The 9,672-nt window shown below is 52.5% G+C and overlaps 1 pseudogene; it reads right to left on the reverse strand.

The window, feature by feature from the left end:
* Positions 1-1,178: 1,178 nt before the first annotated feature.
* On the reverse strand, positions 1,179-1,297 carry LOC112476166 (annotated as a pseudogene).
* Between the last annotated feature and the right edge of the window lie 8,375 nt (positions 1,298-9,672).

The following is a 9,672-nucleotide window of genomic DNA, read 5'->3' on the forward strand; positions in this document are numbered from 1 at the left end:
AGCAGCCCCAGGCAGTGCCAGGCCACTGGCAGTCTGAATAAAGCCACCTCGTCCTATAACCTTTCTCCCCCAAGTCTGTTGGGCTAGAGGACAAGCTAGTCATAGTGTCCACTGGGCCAGGTAACTGCCTACCCTGAGAGAAAAGGCAGGGGCATGGAGATTTTAGCTTCTCATTCTGTCCACTCACCTGCTCTCCGGGGCATTGGACCCCACTTACCTTCTCCAGGCCTGTTTCCTCAACTGTAAACTTGCAATCTCAACTGTAAATGAGAGCTTTCTCACAGCCATATGTGGAGATAGTATGAGACATGTGTAAAGAGCCTGCCCAATCAATGTGATAATGTTGGGGATAGCAACGGAGGGTAAATTCAGGGAGGGGCAGATGGGGGTTCCTCCCCACAACTAGAGGACTCGTGGGCATGTTCTGGGAGGGCCCGCAAGAGACCTAGTGACAGATTGTCTAATCCAACCTCTCAGCCTTCAGACCGGGCTGAGGCCCAGAGAGGGAAAGGAACTTGTGGAGGTTGCATAGCAAGTCAGATCTTGAGACACCTAGTCCACTCCCTGACTCACCCGCCTTGAGGAGTATGAAAAGAAGGACTCCAGCCTCAGTTCCCCTCTGACCCCAGACTTCCCACTCATTCCTGCCTCAAACACTCTGGGGTAACTGGTTAGGCGGGCCCTTGCTCTAGTCAGTTCTTCTGCTGCCCAACTATGGGCAGGTCACCTCACCCCTGCCCTGCCTCAGTTTGTTTATCTCTGAAATGAGGCTAAGACTAGAACTCCACAAGGTCATTGTGAGAACCCAGCAGGTGAACCAAACCCTTCCTGCCCCCCACCCCCACCCCAGCTCACAGCACTTACCACACATTCTCTGCTTTACATGTGTTAGAGAGGTTGGTTAATCCTCGCCTCAACCCAGGAGGACCGTACTGAGGCCCAGGGATATGAGGTGATTTGCCTAAGGTCACATAAGTTGTCTGTCCACCTTCCCTACTCATGTATATTCTTCACATGTGAGTAACACCATACACAGTGCCACCTTGGAAAGTTCAACACGTGTGTGTTCCCTCCCCTTCCTTGCACCTCTCTCCCTCTTGTTTTTGTTTTTCTTTTGTTTTTTTTTTTTAGTGAGGCAACCCTTGTTAGCTTAAATCTCTTATTTTTTTTATTTTTTACGCCTATAGCACCTGGTCTTCTTAGGTGGTCTCCCATCTAAGTTCTAACCAGACCCGACCCTGCTTAGCTTCCAAGATCAGACAAGATCGGGCTTGTTCAGGGTAGCATGGCTGTAGACTCACACCTCTCTCAAGGCCTGGCTCTGGACCTCTCAGAACCCCAGAACTGCCCCGTCTTCCTGCTCCTGGAGTCCTTCCTGTCTACCCTTGTCCTGTTCACACTGGAAGCTTGTCTCAGCTTCCCATCCAGACTGTAAGCTCCCCGAGGGCAGGGCGCTCAGCTGGGCACACACTGGGGCTAAATAAAGAAGTGGTGAATGACTGTGTGGGTGAGTGAGTGCATGAGCCAGGACAACAGGGTGAAGGTTTATGAGTGACACCCGAGATGCTAGGTGGGTCCCTGCTTCCTGCAGCTGCTGCCAACTGTGTCTCAGACTGGGCACAGGCGTCCTGGCTTCCCCGACGTGACGCAGGAGTGGCATCAGGTGGCAGAAAGAGGCAAGGGGTCATCAGCGGGGTATAGGGCAGCTCCTGGGGGCCACCAGGTTACTGGGTCCAGTGAAGGGCATACATAGTAAGCGGCCTCCAGAGGTAGAAGGAGGGGCTGGACGGAATGACCTTCCTGGGACTGACTGACTTGGTAACCCCTCGTTCAGCCTGGCCCATGTACAGGCAAGACAGAATCATGGTCAGATCTTAGACTTGGCTGGCTTGGCATCCTGGCTGTTTTTTATTACCTGTGTGTCCCTGGGCAAGTTAATTAACCTCTCTGGGCCTCTGTTTTCTCACCTGTAAATGGAGGTTATGGTACCGTAAGGTCACTATGAGAATTAAATTATATTATGTAGAAAAGGCATTTGTTCATAGTGCCTACACCATTCAAAAGGTCAGTGAATGCAAATAGTAATATTATATTTATTAGTATAAAGGCACAGCGACCATGTGAGACTGAATTGAAGCCACAGAGCAGGCAGAAGCCAAGGAGAAACCAAGACTCCTACTTGGTAACTATAGCAAGAGGCAACAAAGCATGTGATTATGTATGAGGCTCTGGAGCCAGGCTGCCTGAGCTCACAGATCAGCTCTGCTGCTCATAAGCTGTGAGAGCTCAGGCAACTTCCTTAACCTCTCTGTGCCTCAGTTTCTCCATCTGTGCAATAGGGAATATAATAGTGCACCTGCCTCATAAGGTTGCTGAAAGGATTCAGGAGTTAATATGTGTAAAGTGCATGGAAAAGTGCCTTGTACCACAGAAACACTCCATAAGCTCAGCAGCTATAATGCTATGCGACCTTGAGCATATCCTTTCCCTCCGTGGGCCTCTACCGCATCCCTACGAAATAAATCATTAGACTGGTTTAGCTGGAGCCTCCTTCTAGCTCTGAGCCATAGTTCTGGGGAGAGGAGGCATCCTGGCTTCATACACACAGCCCTCCTGTTTTTACAGTCCCCAAATCCCTGAGGAGAGGACCCCTCTCCAGCCTTTGTTCTCTCTCTCCCCCTCTCTGTACCTCTGCTCCGGGATGGCAGCCAAAGGAAAGGGGAGCCTTAGTGGTGAAGGACGTGGGAGGCATTCGCAGGGTTGGGATGGTAGAGAGAATAAGGATGGCTCCCTTCCCACCAACCCTCTATCCTATTCCTTCTGCCCACCAGTGTCCGAGGGGTGGGTAACTGAGCCAGGCCTCTGATCACCTCTGACTGGGGTGGGACCCTCAGAGCAGGCCTGGCTTTTCCACTCCATCAGGAGAGAGGACCTTCAGAGAAGCCATCTCCTTGGCTTGGCGGAGCTGGGCAGGGCCCGCCCTAGAATGAAGAAAGCAGAGGCCATAAATCCAGCCCTGACAGCTGTGTGACCTCAGGCAGCCAGCCCCTGCTCTCTGAGGTGGTCTTAGAGTCTTAGCACAGGGCAAGGAATGTCTCAGCCCCTTCTGGAGCTGGTGACACAGAGGTCACGATCAAGGGAGGTAAGAGCTCAATGCCCCCTCTCCAGGGGCCAGACACGGTAGTCTGTATTGCCTGCCTCTCCCGTAGCCCTCCCCACTTGGCAGGGCTTGAGTCACTTCAGGGGAGGGGGTGCCTCTGACTGGAGCCCCAGGGTGGGGTGGGAACGGCTGGAAACCCCAGACCAGGAAGCAAATCCTATTCTTCGTCACCCCTCCCCTGACCCTCCTTTTTCCCACAGGCCTGTGGCCATTGTTGTTCAAGGCAATCAAGTCTCACACGGGAGCCAAGAGGAGGGAACTCAGCCTCGTACCCTCCCCACTCCCTCTGTCCTCCCCAGGGACATTCCCAGACTTACCTCAGCCCCAGCCCCCATGCCCCTTCCACTTTCTAGTTGGTACCCTCGGCCCCAACAAATTCCATTCATCCCTCCATCCATCTGTCCATCCTTTTATTTCATGCACAGCTATTTGCTAGACACTGCCCTGGATTCCAAGGATGCTAAACAAATAAGACAAAGCCCCTGTTTCTATGGGCCCCCAGCCTAGGGCTGGAGACAGACAAAGAAGGAGTAGGACTGTTTTTTGATAAGGTGAGATATGTGCTGTGATCCTGAGAATGGCAGGATCAGGGAAGGCTTCTTAAGGAGACGATGCCCATCCTGGATTCTGAAGATGAAGTACAAGGGTCTATAGAAAAGTCTGGGAGCAAGAGCCACTGTCAGCCCCACGAAGGCACTAGACACACTGTTGTATCCTGTGTGACATGCAATCAATACTCAGTAAATGTTGGAATAAGTAAATGTTGCGGGAGAGCTTCCAGCAGCTCCCAGGGCTGAACTGAAGCAAAATGGGCCACAGGGGTAGGCTCACACAAGGCCTTCTATGCCCCACAAACTCCTTGCCCTTTCTCTGAGGGCAGTGGGGAGCCATGGGAGGGTTGTAAGCAGCTAAGTGACAGCCCTGCCTTGCCCTCCACTCCCTTCCCCTGACTCTGACTCTGATCCAATGTACAGCTGCCCTTCCCTTCACCCAAGTCCATATGTGTTGATTTGTGGAAATAAACACATATTAAGCTTCCCTTCCCCTGACTCTGACTCTGATCCAATGTATAGCTGCCCTTCCCTTCACCCAACAAGTCCGTATGTGTTGATTTGTGGAAATAAACACATATTAAGCACCTACTGCATGCCCGATGTTTTGCTAGAGGTGAATCCGACAGTCTTGCTCACACATTACTCATGATTCATGACAGAGATTCTTAATCTGAGGTTCATAGGGGGTTTTCAGGGGATCTGGGAACTCCTGGGAGTGTGTGTGTGTGTGTGTGTGTGTGTGTGTGTGTATTCTAATGTAGGGGGGTCCATAACTTTTAACAGATTCTCAAGAGTAGCCAGCTCCTCATACACGTCAAGACCCACATATGTGGGAAAGAAAGTTACTTCCCCAGACATTGCATCTGGATACTGCTGAGAAAATTCAGGCCCCAGGACCTCCCAGTCTTAGCCTAATCCTGACTCTGCCCTGGACCCCAAACCCTCCCTAACTCACTGTCAGGAGCTGGCCATTCCTGGCAGCACCAAGCACTTCCTGGCTGGTGTCACTTCTGCCCAGCAGGGATGTCCCGCCCACAGGCCAGGCCCCTGGAGCAGCTTTAGCTGTATCAGCTTAAGACGGTTCTGAGAAACTTGTGGCTGCCACTGTATCTGGGAAGTCACCATGGGAGAAGGGGCAGGACTTAGGGTCAGGGCATGGGCAGCAAGATCTGAGGATCAGATGCACACAACCAAAGGGGCACAGGACCTCCCTGAATATAGAGCTAGCAGAGGGGCATCTTTTAAAACTGAGTCTCACCTTGCCCACCTCCTACCCCTCCCCACCTCCCCTCAGCTCTCAGAAATGCTCTGTATTTTTTCTGTCAATATCCCTTTCCTCTTCCAGCATCCTCATTCATTCACTCGCTTATGAATTTTTCATTTATTCTTGGGCACCACCCGGAAGAAGCATAGGGGAGTGGGTAGGAGCATCAGACTCTTGTGCGAGAGCTGGGCCGAGAGGGGCCAGGGAAGGTACTGGAGGGCAGGGAGCACAGGACCAGGCAGACTGCTCCCCATGGCAACCCCAAGTGCCACCTTTGGAAGATGGGGCCCCACAGGAGCAGGAGGGCTGAGCCTGTGGCTGTAATCTTCTCAGCTGAGCAACAGAACATGCCAGGGCTGGGATGGGGGTCATAGGACAACATCATTGTCCAGGACTCTGGAGCCCAGAACAGGAAGTCAATGGGAAGAATGTACCCGACACATCATTCAGTGGAGAGGATGCCCTGAACCCTCAACTGTGCCTCAATTTCCTCATCTGTAAAGTGGGAACTATTTAGAGCTAAACTATAGGATTGATGTAAGAAATAAGTGAGTGAATACATGTAGTACTGCTGGTAATAACCTTGATCCTGGACTGGCAGTGGTTCACAGTGTTCTATATCAAAAATTAAGAGAGGGCCATGCATGGACCCATGGATAGTGAGTCTCATAAACCCAGGATATGGTTAATCCAATAACAGGAGTCCTAAAAAAGTTTCTAAAGTGCTTGGCACATGTTGAGTGTTCCCTAAACTGGCCACAATCTAGATGAGAGAGAAGAGGTTCCGCAGAGGTGGGAGTCCACTGCTGACAGCCCTGCTGTGTGTACCAGGCACTAACACTTTTTCTCATTTGCCCCTTACAAAATCCTTTTGAAGAAGGAACCCTTGTTCCTTTTACTGAGAGGAGAAACTGAGGCTGAGAAGGCCCAAGGTCATGTGGCGAGACTGCAGAGGGCTGATATTTGAACTCTGTCTCCAGACTCAGCGCTCTTTCCCAGCAGCCCAGCTGCCTTGGGCTTCTCCTGTTCAATAGAAACTGTACTCTGAGGGCCTCTGGATACTGCCCCCCACACCCCGGGGCCCAAAGGGCATGGCCCTGCCCAAACAGACTGCTCATCTGAGCTCCCTTCAGCATCCCTTTTCTCATCGGTCTCCTTAGAGCCCATCCAATTGAGTCAGGCCCCAAGATCTGCCCACCTTAACCCCATGACTCTACACGCCACCTGCCTGCAGCTGCAGTGGCAGCTCCCTCCTCCCTTCTAGGTCACTCACCCCTTCACAGGAAAGCAGGCATGTGTTGGGAGTGAGTAGGGATGGGAAGTAGAAAGCGGCTTCTCCCAGAAGAACACACCCTCGAGGTCAGGCCACTGGTGAACTTGGACATGTCCAAGGTCGCAGATGGAGAACACATAGGGTGGGTGAGGGAGCCAGAGGACCATGACACTGGGCAGGAGTACAAGGGCAGACCTCCCAGCATCATGAAGCCATCCGCATGCACCCTGCCGTCCTCCAGCCAGGTCCTGAGTCCTGACCCTCAGCCTCAAAAATGACCTAATGGGGCCCCTTTGCTGCAAAAGGCAGAGTCAAATGGCTATGAGCATCTATACTCTCAGGCTCAGCCCAGCCCCAGACTGTCCAAGAATGGCCTGATGGTTCTGCACAGAGCCCTGGGGGCAGCAGTAATAGTGGGAAGAGTACTAGCTAGGCTCTAATTCCTGTTCAGCTTTGCTGCCATTGTGCTGTGTGACCTTGGGCACTTCGCTGCCCTCTCTGAGCCTCGGTAAAAAGGGAACTTGTAGGACTAGTTGCCTTCTATCCTCCTTGCTCTCTCCTTCTGTGTTTGCGATCCTAACCTCATAGAAGCGTTAGAATAGGATCCACATTTTGATTCAAATATCACCTTTTCAGGCAAGCTTTTTCTGACCCCTCACACACACATTCAGAATTGCCCCAACATTTTCTATCCTACATCCCTGCTTCATTTTTGCCCCCTACCAGCAGTTATCGCTTTCTGACACACTCTATATCCTACTTACGTTTGTTTATTGTCTCTCCCCAGCTCCATGGGGGAGCGAGATTGATCTGTCGTGTTCACTGCTGTTCCCCAGTGCCTGGTGTGTAGTAGATGCTCAATAAACATTTGCTGAAGGTGTGACTGGGAAGGTCAGGCATGTAACAGGTCTGGATTCTGAGAAAAGCCAGTCAGGGACATGAGGAAGGGTTGGAGGCTGTGCCCAACCACCTGGCATTGGGTAGGAAATGGGCTGAGAGAAGTCTGGATGAAGAGAGTTGGGGGTGCTACAGGCTTAGTGCAAGGGTGCGGTGTTGAGGTCAGAGAGGGAGAGAGCACCTGGGTAGAGCATTCTCTCTGCCCAGGTTTGTGTGTAGGAGAGGAGTGACCCCCTTTGGTGTCTGAGGCCCGGGTTCTTGCCAACATGTGCCCCCCACGGTCATACACAGTATCCTCTGGGCAGAGGCAGGGCCAGGCGGAAGGCAGGCTTCCACAGCTGGACACAAAGGCGTAGCAGCCCTCCCTCAGAAAACTCCTGCCCCTGATAAGGTGGGTAAATTTCAAAGGGGCTAATGGGGAAGGGGGTGGGCAGGGCTACTGATAGCGAGGCCAGAGTGCTGCCAGCGGCTTCCCCTCACTTCCCACCACCCCGAGGCCCAGCCCCTCCAGCAGGCCTGCAAGCAAAACAGGTTCCAATTGTGCTCTTATCTGGGACTGTGGTTTTGGAAGGTCCTGCTGGCTCTGCGCTAATGGGGGGAAAGGCAGCAGCGGGTGTGAGCTGTGACGCAGCCCCTCCACCTCCGCCCCCCACGACGGGCCGGGGCCGGGGGTGCACCTGGCGCTCTGGAGCAGGGCCGGAGGGACGACTGACGCACCTGAGCAGGAAGGAGGTCCTGCTGTGGCTAAGAGCAGGGCTTTGCTTCAGATCCTGGTTCCATGCCTCACGATGCAAGCCACTACCCTTCTCTGTGCCTCAGTCTCCTCACTGAGGTTTAAAATAGGGACACTAATGATAGGGGTGCTACCTCAAAGCGCCGTTAGGACAGTTAAATGAGTTAATCTCTGTAAAGTAAGTGGCATGTCACCTGGCTGCCAGTGAGCGCCAATTAAGTGAGGTGCTTGTCAGGGAGGACTCCGGAATAAGGGGCAGGGGCTTCAAGTACACCAGGCATGAGCCTACTTTAGGGCCTTGGCTCAAGCTTTGCCTCTACCTGGAACGCTCACAGCTAACTGCAGGGCTCACGCCTTCACCTCCTTCATGTTTTTGCTCAAATCTCACTCAAGGAGAACTGCCCTGACCATCATATTTGGTGCTGCTCCCCACATCCCACCTAGTACTCCTGATATCATGTTTTTATGGCACTCATTACCTTATAGTGTACTATATAATTTACTCATTTATCACTTTTAGTGTTGACTGTCTTTCTCTACTAGAATGTAAACCCAATGAGGTTCACTGTTGTATCCCAGTGACCCATGCCTGGCTCACCATAAGCCTTCAGCATGTATTTGGGGATGGATTCATGAGGCACAGACCAGTCACACCTTCAGCAAGGGCCTGGAGCGGGTAGGGAAGATGGTGTGTGTGTGTTGTCTGCCCCCCACTTCCCAGACAGACCTTAGGGTTTCCAGACTTGAAGCCCACCTCTGACAGGAGACTGCCTAGCTCAGTCCACAGGGAAACTCTGGGGACCCTGAGGACTGTGTTGTGGCCTTGGAGTGAGGCCTCTTCAGATGGCATCCCAGGTGTGAATCAGCGGTGGGATGGATGGACGAGGCTACAGGCAAGGGTTAGGGCGTATAGCCAGTCCTTGGACACAGGAAAACTGGCCTATCTGCTCAGCCACCCTTGTGGGGTGGGGGTGTCTAGGGAGGAGCAAGAGATGACATTAATGAGGATGCCCAGGGCCTCAGAAACCAGACCACAAACTGGCAAGGGCTTTGGCATCTCCTACCTGTCAGTTTTTCCTATCATGCATACAGTAGGTGTTCATGAAACCAGTAAGCCCACAGATGGCTAGCCTTGGGAGGGATGTTGGAAGTCATCTGTGCCCTCTGAGGTCACCAGGCCATGAATTACTCCAGGACAGATGATACCTGGCCACCCTGCCCACAGTGCCTGGCACAGAGTAAGTGCTCGATAAATGCATGCTGGCCTGAGGAGAGCAATGTGGTATGGCCCACGGGTGCTCAAGGGAATGCTCCAGCTGATGGAAATGCCTAGTTGTGTGGTCCTTGAGGACATGGCCGCCACCCCTTAGACTATATTCCTAATCCCCTTGTCTACCATCCAGCTGCCGCCTGTGGTCCTGAAAAGAGGGCTCCAACAGACCCAGCCCAGATTCTGCTTCTGCCCCTTTCTAGCTTTGACTTTGGGAGAACTTTAAGGGGTCTCTATTCCTCATCTGTGCATGAGAAGGCCAATGAACCCTTCAGGTGCCAGACTTGTTAAGATTAAATGAGATAGCAGATGCCACACGTGAGCATGGATTGGGGTCTGGATTTGGATCCTAGCCCTATTATGTGCCCTTGGGTCTGTTCTGTGGCCTCTCTGGTCTCAGAGTCTTCCTCTGTACTATGAGGGCAATATAGTCTCTGGGTCCCACAAACCAGATGTCCTGCCCATCCTGCTTACACAGTCCCAGGTAGGTGAAAGGCCACAGACTCTTCATACTTCAGCAG

This window comes from Pteropus alecto, unplaced genomic scaffold (genome assembly GCF_000325575.1).
Source record: "Pteropus alecto unplaced genomic scaffold, ASM32557v1 scaffold202, whole genome shotgun sequence".
In the NCBI taxonomy this organism is placed as follows: domain Eukaryota; kingdom Metazoa; phylum Chordata; class Mammalia; order Chiroptera; family Pteropodidae; genus Pteropus; species Pteropus alecto.